This window comes from Mandrillus leucophaeus, unplaced genomic scaffold (assembly GCF_000951045.1).
Source record: "Mandrillus leucophaeus isolate KB7577 unplaced genomic scaffold, Mleu.le_1.0 Scaffold454, whole genome shotgun sequence".
Taxonomy (NCBI): domain Eukaryota; kingdom Metazoa; phylum Chordata; class Mammalia; order Primates; family Cercopithecidae; genus Mandrillus; species Mandrillus leucophaeus.
In genome coordinates this window covers 3,154,630-3,165,066 of record NW_012104854.1, presented here as the reverse complement: position 1 = coordinate 3,165,066, position 10,437 = coordinate 3,154,630, and the positions used below count along the sequence as shown (strand labels likewise).

Below are 10,437 nucleotides of genomic sequence, written 5' to 3'. Positions count from 1 at the left end.
CTCCAACCCACTCTCATTCCCAGGCTGCAGTAGAAAGAAGGCCTTTCTTTCCCTCCAAGACTGTCCTCAGCAACAACTTCCTAATAAAAATCAGAGAATTAGTAGGAAGAGGAGCATGTTGGTGTATGGAAAGTCAAAATAAAAACAAAAAAATAAAATATTCACACACATACACACACAAGCTGTCCATGACATTGTCTCTCTTGTATTTTGTCTCTGTATACCTGATATTGGGATAAAGTGGAATATAGTGTTTAGGGGAAGGAAGTATTAGAAACAGAGAAAGAAATGGGTTCCCCTGGCTTTATTCTTGATGTGGGAAATCAAAAGCAAATTGATAAGACAAATGACATACAGAGCATTTATTGTGTTAGAAAGCGTAGGACCTATACAATTAACAAGTCATAAGTTTAAATCTTAATTCTCCCTTATATCTTTTAGACCTTAGGCAAGTTACTTATCTTTTCTGACCCCATGCCTTTCGCTTGCAAAATGGAAGTAGTACCTGTCCCCAGGTTTTTTATGAAGATTAAACGAGAACATGTATGTAAAGTGTACAATGTGACACACTAATTCTCAATGTGTACTTACCAAATACTATTTTCCCATCTCTCTTCTTTAGAATATGGTGTTACTTTTGATTCATCCCTACTACCATGACCCTGCTGAAAGGGGTTATAATTTTTTTTTTTTTTTTTTTTTTTTTTTTGAGACAAGTTCTCACTCAGTTGCCCAGGTTGAAGTACAGTGGTGTGATCAGGGCTCACTATAGCCTCAACTTCCTGGGTTCAGGTGATCCTCCCAACTCAGCCTCCTGAGTGGCTGGGACAACAGGCATGTGCCACCAGGCCTGGCTAATTTTTTATAGAGATAGGGTTTCACCATGTTGCCCAGGCTGATCTCGAACTCCTAAGCTCAAGTAATCCACCTGCCTTGGCCTCCCAAAATGCTGGGATTAAAGGTGTGAGCCACTGATCCCAGCCTAAAAGGGGTTGTATGTCTCAAATATGCTAACTGCATCCCATCAGGAAATGGTATTTCTGTCAAACTCATGTGGTGGCACTGTTCTTCAGGGTGGTTATATAGAGAGATGATAGTTTCTTCTTCATGAAACGTAAGTTCTGATGAGACCACTTACCCTCCATCATTTCTTATTTCCCATTTTAGGCACAGTCTGCCTTACACCAACAAAAACTTGATTCCATTGACTTGTTTGTATGGCTACTTTATAGGGACACTGGTCTGTGTGTTTAAGTGTGTTTTTGTCTTAGCTGGTAGAAGTCTTTCCTTTCTACCTTTAGTGCTCCTTTCAAGATCTCTTATAAGGTAGGTTTGGTGGTAAGGAACTCCCTCTATATTTGCTTATCTGGAAAGAATTTTATTTCTCCTTCACTAAGGAAGCTTAGTTTGACTGGACATAGAATTCTTGGTTGAAGATTTTTTCTTTAAGAATGTTGAATATAGGCCCCCCATCTCTTCTCACTTACAGGGTTTCAGCTGAGAGGTCCACAGTTAGCCTGATTGGGTCTCATTTGTAGGTGACCTGCCCTTTCTTTCTAGCTGTCTTTAACATTCTTTCTTTCATTTAGACCTTGGGAAATCTGATGATTATGTGTCTTAGGGATGATATTCTTGTGTAGAATTGAAAGGCCATTTCTCACTTTATGCAATTCATGGAAGAATCATTTTTCCCCCAAAATAGGCTATCTGAAACTCAAAGACAAATAAATATTTTTCATTAAAAGTTGTGGAAAAATACTGAAAAAATTAAAAAATGACTTGGTTGTAGAAGAATAGTTCTTAAACATGAGTGTGTCTAAGTGTAATCTAGGGAAGTGTCATCTTCAGAATCTCCAGTCTCACTCCAGACGTGGTGATTCATTAATTCTGGGGCATTGTTCTTGGACAATTAGAAATAGAGAAAGAAATGGGTTCACCTGGCTTTATTCTTGATATGGGAAATCAAAAGCAAATTGATAAGACAAATGACATACAGAGCATTTATTGTGTTAGAAAGCACATTTATTGTCCATTGTTCTTGGACAATGCCCCAGAATTAATGAATCAACAACACTCTCATAATTTTGATGAGCTAATTCAGAAGTTGTTTTTGTTTTTTCCCCACTAGAAAGGATTTCCAGGGAGAAGTTTCTGGTTTGTTTGTTTGTTTGTTTTGTTGTTGTTGTTGTTTTTAACCTGTCATGGATTGTGCCGAAGGCAGTGGAAACAGGACCTATACTATATCTAGAGAGCAGTGGGTGGTGACTCCTCAATAGTTATAAAGGAGGATCTCAAACTGGTGGCCAAGGACCAAAACCAGTCCAAAAATGTGTTCTTTCTGGCAAAATGGTGTTTCAAATGTTGTTTGTAATATCCTTAGGCTAAGCTTACTTTCTTCAGCTCATCATTGGTGGCTCTCTGGCTCCTTGTCAAAGTCAGCCACACTATATTTATATTTAAGAGATACACTTGACTCTGAGGCATTCCAGTTTGTGAGCTTTGAGAATTTACAAGATCCCTCTCTAGATTGTAGAAAACTCAGAGTATGTGAAGTATTTGGAAACTGCCTGATGATAATTATATTTTGTTTGTGAGTTCTAAGTTGACCAGGCCAAGCCAAACCGATCAAGATCAATTTATGAATTATCTTCTACTCAAAGCTGACATGTTCTGACATGTTCAATGCAGGTTGGACCTCTACTCTTCTTCCAGAATTTGTTGGTTTACTTCTCTGTTCACACACTACTAGACTACAAGCAATACTTGAGCAGGAACTAAGTGTCTTGCCTTGTCCTCTGAGACCAGCATATTGCATAGAACTTAACACATATTTAAATATTATTGGAATGAAGAAGGTGAAAAGAAAGGGAAAGAGGGATGGAAGAGAGGAAGAAAAAAGACAATGGAGGAAGAAAAGGAAGAAAGAAGAAAGGAGGGGGGACGGGATACAAACACTAAGGAAAGGAAGGAAAAAGGACAGAGGCAAGTTTCAACTGGAAAATCTGGGAATGTGACAAATTGATGCCTCGTTTTAAGAAAATGAAAACAAGAATGTGGCCTATTTTAATTGGTAAAGTTTCTAGATCATAATAAATTCAGAATTAGGCATCTTTGAGCAAAGACCAAAACATTGAGAATTGTGTTTGAGTATCAGGCACTGCGTTCTCAGTGATTGATAACATTACCTTAGATCTTGCTTTATGTCACTTGAAGGGCTTCCTGCTGGGTTCTGAAATGAAAATGATATAAAATGAGTATTTTGCAAGATTATTTCCAGCTTGTGAATACTAATAATGTAGCTACACATACAAAATGGTCATCAGCAAAACACTGATGTGCTATTCATACTTTAACCTAATCAGGGGTTTTGTCATAGTCTATCAACAGTCTTCTCTTTGTGTCTATGATTTTTTTTTTTTTCATTAGGAAAATGAGAGAGAGAAAGGGCATCTCTTGCTTTCAAAATTAAATTCATTTAAAACTGTGTATCTCAAAATCCTGTTATTTTGTTTGTTGGCTTTGGTATCTTCTTTATGAAATAAAACCTACCAGAAACACCATTTTTTAAAAAAATCAAGTGAATTGGAAATCTATAAAGTTGTTTGGAAACCATGCTGAGTAAGCTGGGTAAGAAAGAGGTGTATGGGAAAGACAGGAGCATCATGGGCTTAAATGCTTATCCAGACCCTATTGAGATCTGAGTAGCCTCTAATATGTCACTTTACTTCCCTGGGACTAAGCTTTTCATCTATAAATTGAGTGAATCTTTCAAATCCAATCTCTAGGAACTTATTATTAATTGAGTTAATACAGTACAGCACTATCAATTAACTGCATTGAAATCACAGCTCCATTTTTCAAAGGCTCTATATCCTTGGGTGAGTAACTTAAACTTTCTGATTCTTATTTTCATCACCATAAAGTGGGCATTATTATAGTACAAACTTCCCATAGTTTAGGAGACCATTAAAAAGAAACTACATATAAAATAGATAGCAACAACATTTACAAGTATTAGTGGTGGTTGTTAATGACCTCTGCCTGCTAAGAAGTACTTTTTGACCTTTTCATCAGACTAAATGAATTAAAAAAAAGAATTTAGAAGCAATAATTTTGTGAATAAAAAATGGCCAAACCTACCCTTTCCCTAAAATTAGTGACAGAAAAGGCTAAATTTGACATTTCTAAGGTAGAAAGCCTCATGACTTTGATTATTGATAATCTACCTGTTTGTACATTCTTGATTATTATATTCTCTTTGTTAGTGTGGGAAAATGAGTGACTTAGACACAAAGCTTGCAAAATATACCAAGAGCAAGCAATCATTTAACAAATGCACTGAACTCATTGAATGCTAAGTACTCTTCTAGTTCTGTTGGCCACCTAGAGGGCTATGCGACATGTCTCCATGGGGAAGATGAAGCTGAGATAACATATAAAAAACAACTTGTCAACAAGTGCAAATCAATAGCCTATAACATGAGTGCCTAAGTGCTAAGGGGATCCTTTGGAAAGCTTTCTTCAAAGCAATAAGGTAAACTAAAAGGGTAGTAGTAGTGGTGTGCATAAGGAAAGACAAAGAATACCAAAATTCAATCACAGAGCACTTAGGGCCAGACCACCAAACAGGCAAACAGGGTTTGTACATGTTAGAATTTCTTCTCCTTTGTTTTCCAAATTTTATTTTGGTCTTGTTTTGCTTTAAATTAATGTACAACAGTGATTTATCAATCACTTCTGTATACCATGCCCCTATTTGGAACCTCTTTGCATATTGTCAAAAATTCATTTTAGAACATTTAAATCAACATTATTGAGATATAATTTACATACAGGAAAATGTATTCATTCTGAATTTTTTTTGTTTTGTTTTTTGAGAGAGAGAGTTTTGCTCTTGTTGCCCAGGCTGCAGTGCAGTGGCATGATCTTGGCTCACTGCAACCTCAACCTCCCATGTTCAAGCGATTCTTCTGCCTCAGCCTCGTGAGTAGCTGGGATTACAGGCATGCACCACCACTCCCAGCTAATTTTGTGTGTTTTTTTTTTTTTTTTTTTCGTAGAGGTGGGGTTTCACCATGTTGAGCAGGGTGGTTTCAATCTCTTGACCTCGTGATCTGCCCGCCTTAGGCTCCCTAAGTGCTGGGATTACAGGTGTGAGCCACTGTGCCTAGCCCAGAATTCATTTTTAAAAGAATAAGTTTCTCAAAAATAATGAAAGCATTGAAGAAAATAGCTTGTTTTCATACTACACATCCCCATAATAGCAGTTTCAAAACATAAAATAATTAAATCTTTTGGAAATCATATTGATTTTATTTTAAAAAGTCATTTACTATCTAAGAGCATTTTAAATAATAATTATTCCTACCTTTTGTTTTAATTGTATTCTCATTAATTACATATTTGGAGAGAGATAAGTGAAAAATTATTTGAAGTGTATTTTTTCATAATGAAAGTTGGTGACAGGATACAGTTTCAAACCAAAGTCATGGAATTGGTACTTCTTATGACCCCTCATAGACTTCTCTTCAAGGAGAATACATGCATTTAATTTTGTATCTCCTTTTACAGAAAACAAATGGAATAATCATACAAAAACTGTGTAAAGCAACTTGTACAATAGCATCTCCCTCTACCTCCCACACACAAAAGTCTGCTAACTTGGATGTGATGCAGAGTACACAGGATTGTATTGCGATTCCTTACACAACAGTTGGAAGGCAGTGACTCTTATGTTTGATGCCGTAGATGTTATTGTACTATCAAAACCTAATTGGTTGGATTAGCTGATTCATTTTAACTCAGCTACATGAGGTTGTGGAAGAAGATATGAGAGTGACACAAAGCTATCACATCGAATAACAACCTCACAGGCATTAGCTATGTGAATTGATCCTTCTATATTGTAGATTTTCCCTTGGCCTGTAGTGCTTTACTCACTGACAAACCTCATAAATTTCCCAGCTCTGGTCACATAGCAGATTGTTCATAAGGTAAAGCTAATTATCTTGTTTGGATGTAATGTTGCTGCCTTTCTTGGTTACAAGAAAATGTTAAATCAGAATAGAATCAATGATAATCTTTTCATGAAGAGAATGTATGTCTTTTTGTTTTGTACCTGTAGCACCAAATCCCATGCCTGGCACCACAGAGGTACTCAAATAAAATTTGTGGAATGAATAAGAGGGCTAATGAATAAATAAATGAACAAAGATCAGTGGAAAATCATCACTGCTGAAAAGAAAATACACAAAACTTACCCCTTCTGAGGAGGGAGAAATAGCATCATTTCTGTGTAATAAAATAAAGCCATTTTATAAAGCAAGTAGTTATACTGACTTATTTTCACTTTTTTATAATAAGTGGCAGAACCCAAGTATGAGAAGTGGCACTAAGTCACAGACGGGTGCTTCCAAAGCAAGTAGCTTTCAAAAATTTCTCACTTAAAAGCCAGTTTGGAAGCTTAGAAATTATGTTTATAAACTCTTCCCTGTCATATGGTCCACTAGTATACAGCTTCTTTTAATATCCTTCATGGCTGCCAAAAGACCAAAAAGGCTTTACCATTCATGAAAACAGGTTTGTTTTATAAGATAAGTTATATAATTTCCAGAAGATCTTCAGAGAAGATAGGAAGTAAAAAAAAATATTGGCATGAATAAAAACAGTTTGCATCTAGAAGTTGACAAAGGTTGTAGGTTAATAAGTACCACAACTTGGATCAACAAATACAAAACTTTTAGACTTGTGTGTGTTGAGGGGGTGTGGGTATTTATGGGTATCAAATAGCATCAACATAACGCTCCTGCTTTGAATTGCAGTATGGTCATTTAGTGTCACATACACACCTCTTTGTTTAAGGAGTTATTTTGAAGTTCTGCATTCTAGTGCAAGGCATGTGTTCAACTTGAACCCTTTGTCATCTTAGCATTCTGGCTGAAATGGCATAATAGGATATCATACTGTTGTGCCTTTTAACAAAGTCTGCACACTGACTTCTGGGAATCCACGCAGCTCTAATCACAGGTGCATGAGGATTTATTATTGTGTTGCTTGTTAAAATCAGTTTCTGCACCTGTGTCCATGAACCTTCAGAATGTAGTTATTCACAAGTCCCCCTACACACTTAGAATAACCTCTAAGCCCTTTCTGTGCACTACTTAGAAAATAACAGTAATAAATTTGCTTCTCTATATGTCTTACTAAATATGGTTGTTATAGTTATAAAAAATCTAATAGTTTTTAAGAGCTATCCTGGGAAGACCAATGAGCAATTTTGTTCATTAGTATCATCCTAATCGTGTATTGAAGTGTTGCTTATGTGTCAGGGAACAGTCCAATAAAGGTTACTGATTATACATAGGTTTTCTCTGTATGAATGAAAGTCAAACATGCTAATTAAGTTTAAATGCCATATTTACTCATGGACATAAACAACTGAATCATTAAATATGTGGTATATTGCCCCCAAATTAGCTGTTTAATTACTTTCTTGTGTCTGGTCATTCCTTTGTGTACAGACTCTGGCTACGACGCATTTACATTGGTTACTGTCTTACAGTCTGTATGTTGGTATCAATAATGGTAGCTGCTCAATTTGCAACACCTTACATATGTCCCTCAAAGTTGTTTCTCACACATTATCCTAGAGAGGTGACCCAACATTTATATAAGGAATGTTGACATTGAATGGAGCATCAGAAATCACAATGGAAATTGTCCTTGATCAGCAATCTTGTGGATTTTGCTCTAACTGCTCATGGGTGTTGCCCTGTTGCAACCCATTGCCCAGTTACCCTGAGAATATTATAGGTAAAGTAGAAAAAATCTCTGAGTACCCCAACTGGTTACCTACCTGAAGAAGAGGTGGTACATACTATAGCATGTATAAGTTTTAATATCAATAATGTTCATTAATAACTGATGGCTTAGTAGATCAATAAAAACATGCAGAGGAACATGCACTTGGCAAAAACACCTTTTGTAATACATAGACTTCAGTCTTCCAGTTTTAATGTTTATCAGCATCTTGAGAGGCATTTATAGTCCCTCACACACTCCTTTATGATACCCTTATTAAGTTGTGATGCCACCTGGACCTAGGACACAGTTCACTATTTTTCAATTAAAACGGAGAAATATCTTGTTTGTTGCAGGTTCGTTTCAAGCAGTTGGCTTGTGGGACTCTGAGAGATGCTGCTGCCCATGACACGCTGGAATTATCATGATCAACTACCCAGCTTGGATTTCACCCAGTGGCCAAGAGCTTTGTGTGGGAAACGGCAAGGGTTGGATTTTCCAAAAGAGTAAACCAGGTAAGGTTTGAGGGAGACATCTGATCATTTATCACTTGCTCTAAGGGCTTTAGTGTGCTGCCAAGATATATGAATAATGTATAGCTTTTCTATTTGTTTTCTAAGTCCACTGAGCAGGTTGTTAAAGAACGGGGCTCCCTTGGATTTAGGAGAATGCATATAGTAATAATTGAGTCCCTTTACTCATAAGAGGAGAAAGGAGCTATTTTAAGATACACATAATACAGGCATATTAATACTGTAGAGGCCGGTACTATAAAGATTTCCTCTTTAAACTACTGTTCTGAACTCTAATGGCATAAAAAGTTGTACTTTTGAAGGTGCAGAAGAGAAAGTGTTGCCGTTAAGTATTTATATTTTATACAACATAGAAGTGAATATCAGTTCATGGCATATGATCTTATAAATATGCTTCAAAGTTACTCCAATTCAGAAAATTATACCATTGTTCTGCCTTTTATTTCTTTGAAAGTATTTATCATTCTAAGTCTATTCAACTATTATTTAAGATGGTGATACAATGACAAACTATATTATTTTGGCTCTGAGGATATAAAATATTGCATTCTTATTCAAGTACTCTTTTATCTACTTTGTCTATTACATGCTGGAAACTCTTCTCAACTATTAACCATATTTTGGTCAGATCTTCTTATCTCCCTCTTTAACTCGCTTCCTCCCCTAAAACATCAATTAAATTTGTTATCAATAATTACCTGAAGAAACTACAAGGTATTCTTGTCTTCTGACTCTAAGACCGTCTAGACTTTAACAATTTCTTTGAATTTTATGCATTGCAAGGCAAGATTTTCTTTAAGTTCAAGTATAGAAACAGAAAAAAGAACGTAAAATTCCTTTATTTAGAAAGCAATGGATGGAGATTATTCTATGTCACTAATGCTTGAATACCTTAAGCTTTTAACAAATATAGCTTTCATACTATCTGAAAATAAAGTAAATGGAACTCAGTCAGTAAATTATAGCCTGACATAATTATTTGGATATAAATGAAGACTTCTGAAGTGTTTGAAAACAATCTTTTAAAGTTTAATAAACATTAATTTTCAATTCCCTAATGACTTATTTGCATATAAGGTGATATCATGAGAGTATAAAACCCAAATAGCTACAAATTTAAAAATTTTTTGAAATAGTGTAGATTACCAATCTCGTGGCAGTAATGTTTGTTTGATGAACTGAGCTGGTGTATAATTTTTTTGTTCTGTTTAGTGGCAAAGTGGATTACTCACCTTTAGAAGACTTCTGACAGTCTGTAAATGAAGGGGACATCAAAACACAGCATACATTAGTAGAAGAAAGCGCAACCCCATTCTGTGTTTCATAGCATTGACATCTAACACATAATTGTAGCGAAAATACTTTGGGATAGACTTCCAGAGTCTTATACCCCTAAGTCTTAGAGTTAATCCTAGTTATTTTTATTTCAGTATTTACCATAAAATTGGGTTATATGTCAAAACCTCAGAGTTGGAAAGGAAAACTTAAAAAAAAATTGTTTTTGGAGATGTTAACATTCCTCTCTTAGTGCTACAACCAGCAGACAGAAAATCAGTAAGGATTTAGAAGAACTGAACAATACCATCAATCAACTCGATCTAGTTGATATTTATAGAACTCTCCACCCAACAACAAAATCTACATTCTTTTCAACTGCATAGGAAATATTTACCAAGATAAACTATATCCTGAGTCATTAAACAGACATTTACAATTTAAAAGAATTTGTGTGTTGATAGTGTGTATTAAAGGAAATAAAGAAAAATAAGAAAAAATAAAATAAAAGAATTTGTGGCTGGGTACAGTGGCTTACACCTGTAATCTTAGTGCTTTGGGAGGTCAAGGTGAGAGGATCACTTGAGACAAGGAATTTGAGATCAACCTGGACGACAAAGTGAGACCTCATCGCTATAAAATTTTTTAAAATTAGTTGGGAATGTTGGTGTGTGCTTGTAGTTCCAGCTACTTAGGAGATTGAGGTGGGAGGATTGCTTGAGCCCAGGAGTTTGAGGTAACAGTGACCTGTGATAACACCACTGCATTCCAGCCTGGGTGACAAGGTGAGACCCTGTCTATAAAAAAAAAGAATAAATAAAAATAATTT

General features: G+C 35.7%; 1 protein-coding gene across 1 annotated transcript in view; it reads left to right on the top strand.

The window, feature by feature from the left end:
- The window catches only part of LINGO2 (leucine rich repeat and Ig domain containing 2), a 519,406-nt gene that overhangs the window by 167,089 nt on the left and 341,880 nt on the right, over positions 1-10,437 (top strand). The window contains exon 3 of the mRNA XM_011994380.1: positions 8,157-8,315. The gene's annotated coding sequence lies outside the window, so the exon portion shown is untranslated. The remainder of the gene's footprint in view (positions 1-8,156; positions 8,316-10,437) is intronic.